General features: G+C 37.8%; 1 protein-coding gene across 1 annotated transcript in view; it reads right to left on the bottom strand.

Moving 5' to 3' along the window:
• SPSB4 (splA/ryanodine receptor domain and SOCS box containing 4) overlaps positions 1-19,734 on the bottom strand; it is a 138,160-nt gene that overhangs the window by 92,452 nt on the left and 25,974 nt on the right.

Below are 19,734 nucleotides of genomic sequence, written 5' to 3'. Positions count from 1 at the left end.
CACTGACTTTATTTGTGCTCTTAGGCAGCTTTCTTTCTTTTTCTTGAGGATCTTAGTTTTTCTACCTCTAAAAAACACAGACAGTAATAGCATCTATCTCAGGGTTATTGTGAAACTCAGATCAGATAGTTTATATACCAAAACTATAAAAACATTTGACAACTCCTGACCAAAGGCCATAAGAACTTAATGCTGAAAAGGACCTAAAAAAGCCTACCTAGCTTCAGTCTCTCATTTTATACCTGAGAAAATGAAGATGTAAGAAAGCTAATGATTTCCCTGAGGTCTCACAGATATTAAAGAGCAGAGGGCTGGGATTCAAACTCAAGTCTTCTAATAACAAAGTTCAGTGTTTATTAAAATATACCTACCGTAATCATTCTCATGCGAATGAATGACAGATGAAAAACTAGAAAACTCAGGTCTCGACTCCTACCTGTGCACTCTTTTAACTAGTGAATAATAATTTTTGAGGTTCTTCGGTAGGACCTTTTTAGAAATAAGAGGAGTGAAAGGCATGGCCTCTACTTTGGTTATAGTTGGAGCCCTGTGACTAATGAACGTGAAAACATTAGTGAATAACACAAGACAGTGTGCAATTGCTACAAGTGCACCCAACACCATGATGAGAGACCTACTGACATTTCTCACTATTAATTTCTCTGTACAGTACTCAGGTTTTAATTAATTAGGGAAGTTTCCGATAGACCCTATTAGCACACCAGCAGCAAATGAGGCCCTTTTAAAAGAAAAAGAAATGATGATCCGTCTAAGTTGGATTTAAATAATTTCAACAATCAGAGGAAATCTTCTTTTAAATTACGGCTTTAGAAGGAAGGTCTGGCTACTCTTTATCATCCTTCCCTACCCCTGGGGAGAAAAGGAGTCTGGGTAATCAGCCCTAACAGTCAGAGTGGAGCAACATGTGAAATCTGGAGTGGAGACAAATTTAAAAGCAGCAGCGTCAATGCACTGCTGCTCATTCTTCATGTTGAAAGCAAAGCTAATGGCCTTTCAAACCAATTGAGCTTTATTTGGTTAATGATCTATGAAGAGAAACCCAATTAATATCCTTAATATGCTGATACTAATGTTCTGAGTAAAATGTAAGTTAAGAGTGTGCACCTCAATCTTTCACGGTTCTTATACAATCCACACAAGAGAGCCAAGCTAATGTCAACAATCATCCCAAAACAAAGGGGGCCAGGATGTTGAATGGAGTTATGGCAAGAACACAGGATTTCAAGTCAAGAGAGTCGAGTCTGTTTCTGACTCAGCCATGTATTAGTTCTGTGACTTGGGTGGCTTGAGGCAAATCAATTCACTTCTCCATACTTCAGTTTCCTGATTATAAAATGAAGAGTTTGGCCTCGATGTCCCTTTAGCCTCTAAATCCAATGGCATTTGGCTTTTAAGGCAATAGGCTTTTACTTGAGATAGGGAAAGAATTCCATCAATCAAGTATTATATGCACTTAAGACTTTGCACTGCACCCAGCTAGCCCTACCTTAAGTACCATGAAGGAGATAAAAGCTTAGAGACATAAATACTTCAGAATATAAAAATTGTATTTAGATATTTGAAGAGCGATCATGTGGAAGAGCAGAATACTCATTCTTTTTAGCTCCAAAAAGTAGACTAAGACCAATGGAAAGAAGTTACAGGGATCAAAATTTCTTTTCAATACAAAAAGCTTCCAAGCAATTGGAATTGACCAAAAGTGGAATGAGCTTCTTCAAAAAGTAGTGAGCTCCCTATTCCTGGAAGTGCTCTTGCAATTGCTAGATCCCTACCTACTGGGGATGTGATAGAAGGGATTTGTGTTTGAAGTAGGGATTGGACTAAATAATCTCTAAAATCCTTCCAGTTTTGAGATTATATGACAAAATCACCAGTAATGGGAAGTTTGAGATTGAATAGGCATTATAATTATTCTTTAAGAGTGTTGGGGACTCATTGTTTGACTCAAACCAATCTGCTACAGTGTTGTTACAAAACACTTTAAAAATGCTTTGGGATTTGTTCTGTTGTTAGCATGGCAAGAAACTATCACTTTGGGGTAGCACAATGGATCGAGCACCAGGCCTGGAGTCAGGAAAACCTGGGTTCAAATTTGACCTCAGATACTTCCTAGCTATATGATCCTGAGCAAGTCACAATTCCCTATTCCCTAGCACTTGCTGCTCTTCTGTCTTAGAATTGATACTAAGGGTTAAAAAACAAAAACAAAACCCTAACACTTTAGTACCAGTTAATTTGGTGACAATTTAAGGCAGAAAACATTGATTTAAGAAATTATTAAACATTAGGTAAAGATGAACAACAGCAAGATGGATTGATTCAAAGTTCATTTCAATCTAATGCAGTAAGCATTTATGACTTAGGCACCAAGATAGGTTCTGGTGATTCATAAACAAAAAGAAAATAGTCCCTGCCCTCGGGAGTCTTATGTTCTACTAGCTTAGAATGTTTTTATTTTGTAAACAAATACAAGTTTCTCATATTGAAGATTCTCCCATTCTGAAGTAATCCTAGATCAGTGATGGCAAACTTATGGCACAGGTGCCAAAGAAGGCACACAGAGCCCTCTCTGTGGGCATGCAGCTCCCCCCTCTCCCAGTTCATTATTAGAAAGGCAGAGGAGCTCAGGCAGAGCTGTTCCCCCTCCCCTTTTCCACCGTGCCTGATCAGACACGTTTTTTCACATCCTCTGCCCCTCTGCCCAGCAGCCCAAGGGGAGTGCATGGGAGGTAAGATGGGTGGCTCACAGGCAGCAGAGTTGGATGGGCCACTCCAGGCCACTCCCCACCCCTTTCTACACTTGCTGAGGACATTCCTTACTTCACCCACCCTTCCACCCAGTAGTCCAATGGGAGTGCTAGCACAACACAGCACTTGGTCTGCCATCTCTAAAAGGTTCACCATCACTGTCCTAGATTTTCCTTACAAATGTGTCATCACAATGATGGAGGAGGAGGAAGAAAAGGAAGAAGAAAAAGTTATGTGTTACCTCACTTGATCATCACAACATTCCATTAAAAGTACTGTGGATATTAAGAACTTTTTAAAGATGAGAAAACTGAGGCTTAGAGAGGTTTATTGACTTGTCCATGAATCCAGATTCAAACTCAAGTCTCTTTTGACTTCAAAATAGGGAAGGGGGACAGGGAGAAAATGAAAGAATAAAGAAACATTTATTAATCATTTACCATGCATGTGTAAAGCACTTCAATAAACCTAAAAAGAAAGTGAAGACAGTCCCTTTTGTCAGAGAACATTTTCTAATAAAGGAAGACAACACATAGAGGAGGTTCAGCTGTGAGTCAGATAAAAAGACCCAGGGATCCTTAGGGTACAGCAATCAAGATGGAGATCATTACCTTTAAAGTCATTTTCATCAATGAAATAGTTATTTCTGATACTGAGCCATTCAAAAGAGATTTTAATGGCAAAAATAATTATTCAGAAAAGAGCAGGGAGGGGGAAAGAGAATTTTTTTCAGATTGACTAAAAAAGTATTTAACAGAGTAGTTTCATGTTAAAAGGAAAAGGAATAATTATGAAACAACACACAAAAGTCTAGTTTATATCTACCCTGTCCGACATAGAACCCAATAGTAAAACATTCCTTAATCAAAGCAAATCAGTAATGTCACCCCTGAGCTTTGCATAGCACAGACTGATTTGGAACGTGAAGGATAAACATAATTGTCTTGGTGCTGCCAAGGTAAAAAGCTGAGTGCCATTTAAAGCCCCCATCAATGTCTAAGGACACAGCCACATTCATAACAAGGAGTCAATGGCCTGGAGGAAAAAAAGACTTTTAAGTATTGCTTTTTTAATAGCTAGCTATTTATCTCTCTCTCTTTTTTTTCTTTAAAGGTTTAATGACTGGAGTCTGAATGACTAAAAGGAATGGATTTGTAAATGCAATATCAGAAAATTTTCCAATAGTTAAGCTTCAAATTTTCTCCAAATCTCTCTCCATAATTGGGGACACCTACAGTAACATGAAATGACCAATAGTCATCCATTTGGAGAATACCCATTTCTGGGTATACCTGATTAGAAATCAGATATATTCACAAATGATTTTGTAAAAAGATCCGTGCCTACAGAAATCTGTTCAGTCAAAGCCAATATTCTAGTTGTATCCATACATGCAAATATATTTTTCATAGTGATTTAATTCAACTAAAGAGTTTTGAAATACATCAAACAAAAATTTAGTAATTCATAGGATCACAGACAGAGAACTGGAAGGGACCTTAGAGGCCATCTGGTCCCACCCATTCATTTTATAGATAAAGCCTAGAACAGAGAGGTTAAGTGCTCAAGGTCACATAGGCAGCAGATGGCAAAGCCAGGGTACAATCTCAGACCCCACAACTCCAAGCTCATCTCTTTGAGTTCAGTACTCTTTCTACAGTAAATGGGCTGCTTTCCTCAGATTGTAATGTAGCATTTATTATTCGTGCCACTTAGACACTAAATCATAGAATATCTTGTGTTGCTGTTTGGATATTTGATGGGGATTAAGCAATAGATATTCCTAGACCAACTAGTTAGTAGCTATGTGGATTTGGGAAAATCATTTCTTATTTCTGGATATTTCTTTTTCTTTATTGGCTATTTCAATTTCTTTAACTGTAAAATGGGGACGATACCTGTCTATCCTACTTGATAGGGCACACAGTCAGAGGGCTGAGGAATATGCTTAAATTCTGATTGAATATTAGTGTTGGCAGGAACAATAGAGATCATACACAACATTCCTCTCACCTACTCTTACTAACTGCACCTACAAGAAAACAGCTTTAGAAAGGGGAAGTGACCTGGTCAAGGTCACAAAGCTTCTAAGTTGAAGTGCTAGGACTAGAACCAAGACTTCTGAACTTATTCCAAGTTTGGTGCTTTGTGATACATTCAGTTGGGATGATCAATTCTCTCCCTCCCTCTCTCTCTCCCTTCTTTTCTCTCTGTCTCTCTCTGTCTCTCTCTGTCTCTCTCTGTCTCTCTCTCTCTCTGTCTCTCTCTCTCTCTCTCTGTCTCTGTCTCTCTCTGTCTCTGTCTCTCTCTGTCTCTCTCTGTCTCTCTCTCTCTCTCTCTCTCTCTCTCTCTCTGTCTCTCTGTCTCTCTCTCTGTCTCTCTCTCTTTGTCTTCTCCACCTCTTTCCCCATCCTCAACATAATTATGACCATTATTGGCAAAGCTGGCATGTAGAATTCTTCAGTGTTATGAATATTACTTGTTTAAACATTTCAGTAAAGGCAAACTGTGGTATGTGATTTAGAAATTAGGAGGTAAGTGAAAAATTATGCCAAATATCCAGTTCTCTATATTTTTCACTTTTAATCTGACTATTTTGACATTGCGATGACATTAGGAGTTATTTAGATCCAGCCACAGAATCACATAATCATAGAACACCAGACTTGAAAGAGATCTGAGATATATAGTGTGACCCACACCCAAACAAGAATTAATTCCTGCTACAACATTTCTAGAAAGGGCTACTTTACCTTCTACTTGAAAATTTCTAATGAACCAACTTAGGTTATTTTTTTTAACCTTTACCTTCCATCTTAAAATCAATATTGTGTATTGGTTCCAGAGCAAAAAAGTGGTAAGACCTAGGCAATGGGGGTTAAGTGACCTGCCCAGGGTCACACAACTAGGAAGTGTCTTATACATAAATATGCATAAATAAATTAAGAGAAGAGGCAAGTTTTTAGGGGTAATGGGAAAGAAAAACTGAATTCCATTTTGGACATGCTAAATTTTAGAAACAGTGACTGAAAGTGAAAGACAAGCCCAAGATGGAGAATGGAACTGGAAAAAGTACTGGATATGATGCCAGAAGACCTGTATTTGAATCTTCCCTCAGATACTTATTAGCTATATGATCCTAGACAAAGCACTTAATTTCTCATCAATTCAGTTTCCTTTTCTGTAGAATGAAGATGATAATAGTAACATTGTCTATCTTAAAATGGTTGTGAGGAAAGTGCTTTAAAAACTTAAAAATGCTATATAACTTTGAGGTTATTATATATAGATTTGAGAGTCATCTACCAGGAAAGAGGTGATAACTAAAACCATGAGGATCCTAAAGAGAGAGGGTCAAGAACAAAGACTCGGAGAATACTCATACTTAGATAGAAAAGGAGGAAATTAAATGAGTGTTAAAGATGGAAAAGAGGGCAAACAGGTAAGAGAAGACCCAGGATAGAGCAGTAATAAACTTGAAGAAAGAAAAAGTATCAGTAATAAGGAGGTGATCATCTGTATCAAATTCTAACCCAAAATCATCTGGGTCCTTCTTAAACCAACATTTTGACTTTCAATTGTATTTAATTTAGCACTTTTATTATATGTTTTTTTTTATCTTGTGTTGTTCTCTAACCTAATTCTCTGTTTTGTATCTGCAGAAAACCAACCACCAGGTATTTACTGACCATTGGACATACAAATACAGATAAAAACAATCCCTGCCCTCAAGGAGCTTACATTCTAGTAGAGGAGTCAACATGTGAACAATTAGGTATATAAAAGAAACACAGAAAAAAGAGAGAAGTTATGCAAAATGTAAATTCCTCCAGGGCTGATAGGAGAATAATGAAGAATCTGTGATTTCATTAGAGGCACTGAAGCAAATCACAGGGTGTCTATGAATCTCTAAAAGGGACCTTGTTCAGACATTTTTCAGTAATGTCCAATTGTGACCTCCATTTGGGGTTCTCTTGGCAAAGATAGTGAAGTGATTTGTCATTTCCTGCTCCAGCTCATTTGACAGATAAGGAAACAGAAACAAAGAAGTTAAGTGACTTGCCCAGGGCCATACAACTAGTAAGTATCTGAGGCTGGATTTTAACTCATAAAAAATGAATCTTCTTGATTCTAAGCCCAGGGTCCTATCTACTTTGTCAACTAGAAACCCCTTTATCTTGTAGATGAGGAAACTCAAGACTTGCAGAGGTTAGTGTATGACTTACTCAAGGTCACACAGGTAATAAGTGTCGAAGATGAGACTTGAACCCAAGTTCTCTGATGCTAAATCTTAATGATTTTCCCACTGTACCATGCTAATTTCCTAGTAGATAAGCCTTCTGACACTGCTTGAGGCATTCAGGGATTAAGTGATTCACCTAAGGTTATATGACTAGAAAGCATCAGGGCTGGAATTTGAACCCAAGCCTTTCTATCTAGGAGCCAGCATTTTATCTATGGTACCTCAAAGTAGGCACAAAAAGGAAAAGTGAGTGCCACAGCTGCTGAAGCTGTTTCTGAAGTTTCAATAAATGAAGACAGTCCCTATAGACCAGCATTTTAAGAGCTTAACAAAGTAATCCCCAAACTCTAGGAAGGATATGAACACAAAGCATGTTGCTTAAAGTGCCATGGTTATGAGGAAGAAGTTGTAATTAACTCAGATAATAAATATCCACAGCAAAACTAAACACACACACCCCCCAATCCATTCTGAAAGAGAAAAACATCGGTGGGGGGAAATCTGTGATTAGGCAGTTGTCTCCTAAGATTAACTCAAAGCACTGTTTTCTTGAAATTAATCCAACGTCAAGGAATAACTTTTCTCTCCTGAGAAAGCTATTTCCCTCCTGCTGCTCCATATTTCAATCATGTGCTTGTGATGAACAGTGCTGGGAAGATCAGGAAAGATCGAAAGACACCATATGCTGTCCGACGGCTAATTCCTTGGACACATGGCAGTACGGCATTTGCTTTGTAACAAGCAGGTCTGTCTTCCCCAACAGGCTTTCCCTGGAGACTGAGAGTGCATCTCTATTTATAGAAGGTCATCTTATCTAATATAATGAAGTGCTAGTGTGAAATCTAGGCACGGTCCAAATCCTGCCAGCCCATTCTTACTTAGCTGAATTGTATCCCGAGAAAGCAGATTATTAAATATTCACTTTGAAGATTAGGTTTGGTAACACTTTTTATAAAATTTGGTATTACAGAGTAAACCTGAAGTTTTATGGATACCGTTATTATTTTCTAGCTCAAGTTGACTTTGAAAGCAATTTTAAGGAAGAGAAGATTCATCAGTAATCAGTCCATTGATTGTTTAGATGCAGCTCAAATACCACTCAAAAATGCTAAGAAAGTCTGTTCACAAGCCATTTAAGCATTCCTACTGCAATTTTGATTATAATTCCATTTGCTTTGCAAGTATTTTCTTTCATGTAGATTCATTTGCATTTATCAGAATTTCTGGGTTTTGGAGCAGAGATGAATGAAATGCAATTCCTGAGGGGTGCCGGGTTTTATGACTTTAAGAGTCATTAAACTATATTCTCAGGAAAGTCAACAATACTAGCAGTTGATGGGGTGCTAAGATCCAACCAGAGCCAAATTTAGAATACTCATCAACAGCCGAAGATTAGATTTTATACACATTTTGAAGGCATCCAAGCCTATGCCCATTTTTTTTTAAAAACCCTCACCTTCTGTCTTGGAGTCAATACTGTGTATATTGGTTCCAAGGCAGAAGAGTGGTAAGGGCTAGGCAATGGGGGTAAGTGACTTGCTCAGGGTCACACAGCTGGGAAGTGTCTGAGGCCAGATTTGAACCTAGGACCTCCCATCTTTGGGTCTGGCTCTCAATCCACTGAGCCACCCAGCTGCCCCTCACATATGCCCATTTTTAATGAGGACTCTGGAGTCAAAAGATAGAGGTTCAAAGTTCCACTTTCCTACTAAATGGGCCTCACTTTCTTTTTCAGTGAAATGAAGATTAGATCATTCCCAAATTCCTTCTTAAACACATCATTATCTAGGACTGTGGGCTTGTAATATTCTGAGGATAAGAGACAATAGAGAGACACTAGTATATACGACATGTCAAAAGGTTCAGAGGTAGGCTCCAGTGCAGTGGGCAGATCCTCTATTAGAGATTCCTGGCAAGACACGAACAAGAACAAACACACAGGATGAGAAGGCATGGGCTGGATGTGATTGGAAAGGATGAGATCATGGGTCCATTAAAGTAAGTCCCTTGCTTATTTTAGGTTTACCTAAAGGATTACTTTAATCAGCTCTTCTTCAGAAATTCTTACTGAAATTACAGAATGAAAGTTACATGCTTTTGTCTTTCCACAAATCTTGCCTCATCCAAACCACCCACATTCCTATTACTTTTCTGTCACCACCCTGGTCTCCCAGTCTTTAGGTCTCATCACATCACACCCCGATTATAACAGCCCCACCTGGCCTCCCGGCCTCCATTCTCTCCACCTTTTAATTTATCCTGCATGCTGCTGGCAGGATAATCTTTCAAAAACACAGTTGTCATCACACCATCTTTCTTATCTTGCTCAGGAATCTTATTTTTTCTGTATCCAGCTCAAATGCTATTGTCTACCGGCTTTCTAAGAACTTGGTGACCCCATGAAGAGCTCCCAGATGGCTGAGAGACCTTTCTCATTTCAGAAAATGACCAGCCACATCCTTTCTTCACCGTGCTTGATAATTGGAATCCGGGAGACATTTATAGATCTCTAAAAATTTGTTGTTATTATTGGTTGTCCTTCATTTTTGAAGAGGACCAAAGACATGATGGTCTGATAGCTTCACCTGTAGGTGAACTGGATTTAAGGGAGGCCCAGTTGTACAAAATCATTAGCCTCGCTCTCTCTTTCAGAGTTATCGAAGTCCAGTGGCAAGACAAAAGTCAAGATGACTGGCACTCTCAACAATAAAAGGGAAATTAGGAAGAGGGGAGGTTTTGAGGGAAATTGTGTGTGTGTTGAGGACACATTCTGGTATGTGCAGATGACTCATTTTCCCAAGGACCATTTCTAGACATGAACAAATAATTGGTCTTGATAAATGAGCATTGTGAATTTGGTATCGTACATGGGAAATGATTACAGAAGCGAGTGGATGTCCTTGGAAACTGACAGAAAGTTCTCTTCTGCCTTCATTAAAAAAAAAAAAGGGAACTTGGCTGTATATCAGTTTATACTGCTGAGTCATCATCTCAATAACTACTTGGATAAGAGATAGAATCATCCAAGAACACGGATTTGAAATACATACTCAATACTATTTTCAGGGAGAATATGATTCCTTGAACCACTTTTTGCCATATTGTACCTGGAGCCTTACTGTGACCTGGATCTTTGCCCTGTTTATCCTGGTATCTTCGTAGATAAGACAGAGTTGTGGTTTGGATGATAACATTCAGGTGTGTATGTGAATGTTTGAACAACTTTATAGAAAAAGGATTAAGGAAAAAAGTCTTTAGTGACATTACCAGAGACGTTTTATTGGCCCTACTTTATTCTATGTAATTCAAATGATTCATATAAAAAAGACAATTTGTCAGACAAATGGATGACCTGAAAATATAGATAAAATTTAAATTTTAAAAATGTGGATGACACAAGGAAGAAATGGAGAGATAATAGATAATAGACTCAGGATCCAAGAGTGGCTAGAACAGTAAGACCGGAACCAGCAAGATAAATGTTAACATAATTAAACATAAATTCCTACATATAAGCTTTTAAAATTATATATATAAAGAGAAAGACCTGGTTTATCAGAAGTTCATGATAATCAATGACAAAGAAATGTGTATTCTAATAAACTTGCTAAATACTCCGGCTGCATCAATAGAAGTATAACTTCCAGAATAAAGCAGGTCATCATTCCATGGAATCTGAAGTATTATCTTCAGTTCTTGGCCCCATATTACAAAAGGGTGATTAACAAGCTGGCACATGTGCCGGAGGTGGGCAACCAGGATAATGAGGGATCTGGAAATACTGTCATATTAAAAAAAGGTAAAGGAAATTGGAAAATTTAGCTTAAAAAAGAGATTTTTTTGGATAGATACATGATAGGCGTGAAGCAAAAAATAGGTCAGGAAGTTGATAGGAAGTTGCTTTTTTCTTCTTTTTTAAGCAAAAATGCCTTTTGTGGGTCCTCTTACAACACTGTGTAGACACCCACTAAGTCCCTTTATGAGCCCTCTCAAGTCTTGATGGTTTGTATGTACCATTAACAGCCCAAAGGTCACAGTCAGACACCTCACTCATCCCATTAAGCATCACAGTCCATCCTATATGTGTTCTCACTCTCCGTTGGCTTAAGTGATTACTCAGTATGTTATGAAGTTGAGCTCCATGGAGTGCAAACCCCTTCTAGGAAAAGGTCTCTGGCAATCACAGAGGCTCCCAAGATCTTAGTGTGTACCAGAGACAGCATGACTTGGATTAAAGCCACTCTCTAATGAGAAAGAAGTAAAGATTTAAGAATTTTTGTTTATTATATTCATAAACTGCTAAGAGATAAGAGACCACCCTTGACTCTGGACACGGCTATGCAAGCATTCCTTCTGTCTTTGGAGTGAGCACAATTGCATTGTAAAAAAATTGGAATGCTGGAAGACAATGAAGCTTTGGCTTTCGAAACATTTGGAGAAAAAGACAGTACAATCAACATATTGTCTCTAAAGACCTCATAGCCTTACAAGTAGGGAGGACTCTCAACACATTTTTCAGTTTCATAAATAAACAGGAATATTTACTATGACATGCTTTGAAATGGGTCCATAGATAATTAAGGCAGCTAGGTGGTACAACAGATGGATAGCTGGGCCTAGGGGCAGAAAGACTCATCTTCCTGAGTTCAAACATTGCCTCTGATACTTACTAGCTATGTGATCCCAGACAACTTACTTAACCCTGTTTGCCTCAGTTTCCTCATCTGTAAAATGAGCCGAGAAGGGAATGGCAAACCCATTCCAATATCTTTGCCAAGAAAACCTTAAATGCAGTCATGAAGAATCAGATACAACTGAAATGAATGAGTGACAAAAACATGGATAATTACAGTGTTTATTAAATTTTCTATTTTTTTTTGTTGGAATATGCTTGGGCTTGATTCATGACAAATTTTGGGGCTGTCGTTAGTCAAATGAATTTTTTCAGAATAGTGTGTGGAATTTTGTACTCAACTAAAAGCTTTAGAAAATATATGTTGAGCTGGGTAAAGGGATGAAATTCACTACCTGAGCGGTTAGGCATTTTGTATTCATAATCAATGAATATTTGTTGTTTTGCAAATAGATCAAGTAATTTGGGTTCTAGAAAGCAGTGACTAAGGGCTAACCTTTTCAGAACTGTTTTAAGCCTATGTGGATCGAAATCTCTCCAGCCTCAGCGCTCTGGAGATGGTTGAAGACAACAGCTGAGGAGAAAATTCCCATGACTTTACCTATCCTTTCTCAGATAAAAAAATGACATAGTTATACTTCTTGTTAGGTACGTCTCATTTCTAAACTAGTCAGCAGATCTCATGTTGATGTAATGTGGCACCCCAAACCCCAGCTCCTCCCCTAAACTGGTCCTTTGGTCTGCAGGCACCAAATTGATGCTGCCACCATCTGCAGGGACAGAGGTCTAACTCTGGGTTCTAATCTTCACCACACATTCTCTTCTATAGAATTTCTGCAACCTAATCTATATGCAATATTTCCTGCCCATTAGATAGCATAGAAGATTTGGGGTTTGATTAAATGAAGCTGTCCAAGGCTCAGGGATCTGGAGTAAATTGCTTTACCTCTCTGGGGGCCATATCTATAAATGGGATGGTTGGACCAAATGGTCTTTATGGTATTTCAGGTCTAACATAATAGCTGACATAGAAGTTAACATTTATAGAGTACTTGAAGGTTTGTAAAATGCTGCATATATTATCTCATTTGATCTTCACAACAACCCTTTGAGGTGAAGCACTATTTTTATCTCCATTTTACATATAGGGAAACTAAGGCTAAGAGAGATTAAGTGATTTAAGGTCATACAGCTAAGAAGTATCTGAGGGAGAATTTGAACTCAGATCTTCTTGACCTCCAAATGTAGCACCCATAACCACGGTGCCATCTAACTGCAACATTTCATGTTCCTGATTCTTAAAAATAAATATACATAGCTTCTGAAGTTGTTTTTTTAATCCTCTAAGACAAAGGGAATTAAGTAACTTGCCCAAAGTCCCACAGCTAGGAAGTATCTGAGGCCACAATTAACCCTAGGCCTGTTGCTCTATCCACTGAGCAAACTAGCTTCCCCAAGGTTTCTTTTAACTCTAAAGCTTTGATTCTACTATGCCACAATTACCCTGAATTCAAACTTACTGAACAGACTGAATTCTCCCCTGTGAGTCCCAACTATTTATGAGAGGAGGCCATGCTTTTCCCATTGCACCATAGGAAGACGCCCCCAAACACCTCCCCAAGCCAGGCTGTACACAGGCACTAAATGAGGTCAATGAACAGTTAAATGCATTTCCCCTCTCACCCATTGGCATCATGACCTTTCTCTATTCGGCCACCAGAGAACCAAAGAGAAGTGGGAGCCTTAGGAATTTCTCTCCTTCTACACACAGAAATAATTCTGGCTAAAACTTCATCAGCAACTTGGCTATGGACCTGAAAGTTGAGCAACCTGATACTGCATAAAAGGGTAAATCAACAACTAAGGTGAATTCCAGCACAAATCCAAAATAATTTGTCAGTAAGTCAAAAAACATCTATTAAGGTGCCAAGTACTGTTCTAAAAATCTGAGGAGAAATGGTAAGGCAAAAATACGGTTCCTGCCCTGGAGGAGCTTACATTCTACTAGGGAAACTATATGCATTGAGCATGCATTATTGTCCAATGTGAACCCCTTCTAATTTGACCCTTCTATATTAACAGTTGAAAAGCTTTTTGATTCTATCAGAGGAAATTTTTAAGTAAGAAGTATTGCCAATTACGCCTCTGATTAGGAATGTCTGTATTTTTCTTGGAACTGATATCTCTGAATTGTAAATAAGTGACCCAATAAGAGAAAGCAGAAGGTGTCTTGATGATTAATTAATGACTGTCTCCATTAAAGGCACATACACACACACATATGTGTGTATGTGTGTGTATATATATATGTACATATATATGATGCTAAATGTAACTAAACAGCAATAATGGGAAGAATTAGGGGGAAGGACACAATACTGGGAATCAAAGATCGCTGTTTAGTCATTTTTCAGTTCTGTGGTGTCTCTTCTTGATCCCTTTTTGGGTTTTCTTACCAAAGCTACTGAAATGGTTTTCCATTTCCTTCTCCAGCTGATTTGACAGATGAGAAAACTGAGGCAAACACGGTTAAATGATGTGCCCAGGGTGACATAGCTATTAAGTTTCTGAGTTTAGATTTGAACTCAGGTTATTCTGTCTCTAGGCGCAGTGCTCCATTGTGCCATCTAGATGTTTTTGTTTTTTTTCTAAGTTTCCTGCTTAGTTACATTGATTTTGTTTGGGCTAAAACTTTAAGTTTTCTGCAACAAGTTATCCATTTTATCTTCTAAAGAACCTCTCTACCTTTTGTTTGGTCTTGAACTGTTCCTATCCAGAGAAAAGTAATTTCTTCCAAGGTTACTAAAGAATGCAGGCGGTCAGGGACCCTAGGTTCTAATCTTGTTCTGCTACCTATCTGACTCAGAACATGTTAGGTAGGGCCTCAGCTTCCTTTTCTATAAAATGAGGGGCTTCGACAAGATGATCACAAATTTATTTTCTAGCATTGTCAATCTATGGTTTTGTGACCAACAGTTTGATATTCAATAGTGGTCAATACTGAAAATGTGAGTCTCTGTGTGTATGTGGGTGTGCATGCATATTTGTTGGGGAGATTAGTGGTAGTAGGGGGGAAGAAGGGCAAGGGATAGAAAGCCTCTTAGGAACCAGATCTCAAAGTTTTTATCATCAGAACAATTTGGTACTAAATAAGAAATAAGAATGTCAATGTCAATGGAACAGATTAAGCCTACCATATACAGAAGCTTGATAAGCCTGAAGATGTCAGCTACTAGGGCAAGAACTCACTCTTTGACAAAAACTACTGGGAAAACTGGAAAGCAGTCTGGAAGAAACTAGGCACAGGTTAACACTCACACCACATACCATGAGTTAAGACATAAAAAGTGGTATCACAAGCAATGGAAGGATGAGAGAAATTACATGTCAGATCTCTGGATGGGGAACAGTTCATGGTCAAACCAAAGACAGATTCAGAAGAAGTAAAATGGATAACTTTGCAGAAAATGTAAAGTTTTGGCACAAAAAAGAGCCAATGCAGCTAATCAGGAAACTGAGAAAAAAATTTTTGCAGCAAATTTCTCTGATAAAGATTTTATTTCTAAGACATATAGAGAACTGGGTTTAATTTACAAGAATAAGAGCCATTCTCCACTTGACAAATGATCAAATAAATATTAATAGGCAGTTTTTAGAGGAAGAAATCTGAGCTATTCAAAATCCAAGTAAAATGCTTTCAATCAATAATAATTTGAGAAATGCAAATTAAAGCAACTCTGATGTACCACCTCAGACCCATCAGAGTGGCTAAGTGTTAGAAAAGGAAAATGACAAATGCGGGAGGGTTTGTGAGAAAACAGGTACAGTAATGCACTTTTGGTGAAGTTGTGAACAAGTTCAAACATTCTGGAAAGCAGTTTGGAACTATGCCCCAAAAGCTATTAAACTGTATATATATGTATATATACACACACCCTTTGATCCAGTAATATTGCTACTAGGTTTGTATACCAAAGAGATCAAAGAAAGATGAAAACTACTTTTGTAGTGGCAAAGACCTGGACACAAAGGGGATACCCATCAGTTAGGGAATGGCTGAATGAGCTATACTATATGAATGCAATGGGATACTATTGTGCCATGATAATGGTGATGGTTTTAAGACTTTAATGAACTGATGCAAAGGAAAGTGAGCAAAACCAGGAAAACAACTTATACAGTAATAACAACACTATAAATCTTAATTTATAAATAATATTCTTATAAGGGTTTTCTTTTTTTTTCAACAGAGGTTCAGAAAAAATGTTTGTAAATTGGAAAAATAAAAATAAAAAACAAATAATAAAAAATTAAATTTAAAAAGCCTTGAAAGACTCTCTAAGTCTAAGTAAATTATTAACACAATGACCACACATACCAAAGGACTCATGATGAAACATGCTAACTACCTCCAGATAGAGAACTGATAAGATTCCAAGTACAGATTGTGGGAATTTATCTGGTACAATTATACATATTTGTAATAGGTTCTGTTTTTTCTTTCCTTCAAGAGGTGGAGAATGGAGACAATTCCAAACTGAAAATAAAATATAATAATTATTACACATATAATGTATAATAATAAGAAATTATAAAAATACAATTATTTATATACACATATGTATATTTATGTACACACATGTAAACAAGGCAACTAAAGTTCAGAGGAGTTGATACTTATCCAAGGTCACAAAGGAAGTTAGTGGCAGATAAAATCTGAATGTTGGTTCAAAGTCCTGCCCTTTTCTCTTGAAGATCTATAGAGACATGGGACCTATTTATTATCCTTTTAAGCAATTCATTCCACTTTTGGAAAGCTCTAATAGTTAGAAAGATTTTCCTTACTGAGTCAAATCTGCCTTCCTCCCGTTTCCATCCAGTGTTCTTAGTTCTGCAACCAAACCTATTTTCTCTCTTCCATATGACAGCCCTTCAAAGGCATGAATGCTTATTCTGTGTCCCTTAAGATTCTTCTCCATAATACACTCCCTGCTCTTTTAGCTAACTGATCTTATGGCATGATCCCTCATGCCAAGGTTCCATCCAGGATTATTCTCCACTGGATAATCTCTAGCTTATTCATGTCCTTAAAATACAGCACTCAGCGCTGAACACAAAAATTTCCAGATGTGATTTAACCAGAGAATGCTATAAGAAGACTATCCACTCCCTCATTCAGTCCATTTTGTCTCTCTTAATGGAGCCAACAATTCTGGTATTAATGGTGTCTCCTCGTGTTCTTATTCCTAACTTTCTAGACTTGGGGCCTACCCCTTCCCTCTTTCCCCTCAGATTTTCAGCTCTCTTTGAGTATTAGCTTCCTGCCTTAGAATGTAAACTGCTTGAGAATAGGGACTGACTGTTTTTTGCTCACATTTGTATCCTCAGGGCTTAGCACAATGCCTGGCACAGAGTAAACCTTAATAGATTTAGGCTGCAAGGTGGCACCATAGGGCACAGAGGGTTGGCCCTAGAGTCAGAAAGAATTCAGCATTTTGGGGGGGGGGGTCAGGTCTGACTTTTTGTGACCCCCTTTTGGGTTTTTTTGAGCAAAGATACTGGAGTTGTTTGCTGTTTCCTTCTCTAGTTCATTTTACAAATGAGGAAACTGAGGCAAACAGGGTTAAGTGCCCAGGGTCACACAACTAGAAGTCAAGAAAACGAGTTCAATTCCAGCCCTGGATGCTAATTACTAGCTGTATAATCCTGGGCAGGTCACTTAACCTCTTTTTGTCTCAGTTTCCTCAGCTGTAAAATGGAAAAAATAGTAGCACCTACTATTGGGGAACAAATAAGAGCATTATAAATGGCTTAGTGCTTACTAAAAGCTATATAAATGCCAGCTTTTAGCTATTATTAACAAATGCTTGTTTCTTTCTGGAGAATAAATTCTTTCAAAGAAAGTACCATTATCTTATCATTGATTAATTCTGTCATTGGGCTAACACCAAACTAACTAACTAAAGTAAATTCTCATGGATTGACAAATTAATTGATTCAAACCTGGGATGAAGGCATATAGTAATGTCACATAACTTCATGTTAATAAACGGACAAAAGGCTTAGAATCAGATTTGATTCTTAGTTCTGCAACATATTATTACCAAAGGCAAATCCTTTAACAGAGAAAACCTCCTGTGTAAAATGGCGATAATATTATACTATCTACCTCGCAGGATCCTCAGAAGAAAAATGTTTTCTAAACCATGAAGCGGTGTGATATAGAGGAAAGAATGCTGACCCTGGAGTCTGGGGACTTGAGTTCAAATCTCCTTCTTTTTACCTTTCCTATTTACTATCAAAGGTACCAACATTCTTCCGATCACCTAAGTTTGCAACTTCAGCATCTTCCTCAAGTCCTCACTGGCCATTGGCCAACATATCCAATCTGTTGTCATACCTTATAATTTCTACCCTCACTGAATCTCATATTTTTCCCTTTTTCTTCATTCTCAGGGTAACAATCCCACCACAGGCCCTCATCCCCTCTCATCCTGACACTTTCATTAGGTTTCCCTGTCCCAGGTCTGTCCCTATTTGGAAGCAGATAGGAGGTACAGTGGTTAAAACTCAGGATCTGGAAAAAAGAAAAATTTGACTTCAAATGGGGCCTTAGATACTTATTAGCTGTGTGACCTTGGGCTAATCACTTATCCTGTCTTCCTCAGTTTCCTCCACTGTAAAAATTGAGATAATCACATCTACCTTCTAGATATTAATAAGTATCCACCTCCCAGGGGTGTTGTGAGGATCAAATAAGGTAATATTTGTAAATTAATTAACAATATACAGACACATGGTAGGTATTTAATATAAATATATGCTTTCTTCCTTTCTACTCTGATACTCCCACAAAACTGTCAAGGAAATGTTTCTAAATTTCAGGTTAGACCATATCTCCCTCTGCCCATCCCACATGCACTCAATCAACTCCAGTGGTTGCCTCCAGGATCAAATATAAAACTTTGTATTTGACATTTAAAGCCCTTTATGAAATGGTCCCTTCCCACCTTTGCTGTCTGCTTGTCCTTTACTCCCTTTTATACTGTATAATCAGCTACATTACAAGGGTCCACCTGTTATTCTTCACACATGACGCTCTATTTCCTGACTCCACATTTTCATGGCTATCCCTCATGCCTACACTATTTTTTCCTCACCTCTTCTTTCTAGCTTTCTTGGCATCCTTTTAAGACTCAACTCAAATCCTACCTTCCATTAGAAAGACTTTCCCACTTTGGCCAATTACTAGCGCCTTCCTTGAAGATTACTTTTAACATATACTGTAATAGATCTTAAAATGTACAGTTATTTTCTTATGGACTCTTCAATTAGAATGTGAGTTCCTTGAGGACAGGATCTATTTTTGCTTTTACTTCTATCCCTAGAACTTAGCACTACTCCTGGAATACAGTAAGCTCTAGATACATGCTTGTTGACTGAATGGTTTTAAGTATCCCTGAGTTTCCTCATCTATGAAAGGAAAGGCATGGACAAGATTGGCCTCTGATGTCCCTTCCAGCTACAGATCTATCATTCATTCATTCATTCACTCTCTCCTTCCTTCCTTCCTTCCTTCCTTCCTTCCTTCCTTCCTTCCTTCCTTCCTTCCTTCCTTCCTTCCTTCCTTCCTTTCTTTCTTTCTTTCTTTCTTTCTTTCTTTCTTTCTTCTTTCTTTCTTTCTTTCTTTCTTTCTTTCTTTCTTCTTCTTTCTTTTCTTTCTTTCTTCTTTCTTCTTTCTTTCTTTCTTTCTTTCTTTCTTTCTTTCTCTTTCTTTCTTTCTTTCTTTCTTTCTTTCTTTCTTTCTTTCTCTTTCTTTCTCTTTCTTCCTTTCTTTCTTATTATTACATTAAATTAATTGATTATTAGTTAATAAATTATTTAATTAAGAATATTTTTCCATGGTTACAAGATTCATGTTTTTTCCCTCTCCTCCTCCCCCCCTCCCATAGCCAATGAGCATTTCCACTAGGTTTTACATGTATCATTGTTCAAAACCTATTTCCATATTATTCATATTTGCAACAAAGTGCAGATCTATGATTCTTCTTACAGTGTTATAGAAGTTAGGGGCTTTTTTTTGAGGGAA

This window comes from Monodelphis domestica, chromosome 4 (genome assembly GCF_027887165.1).
Source record: "Monodelphis domestica isolate mMonDom1 chromosome 4, mMonDom1.pri, whole genome shotgun sequence".
NCBI lineage: Eukaryota > Metazoa > Chordata > Mammalia > Didelphimorphia > Didelphidae > Monodelphis > Monodelphis domestica.
The sequence above is the reverse complement of the archived record's forward strand: the minus strand, read 5'-3'. Positions and strand labels throughout refer to the sequence as shown.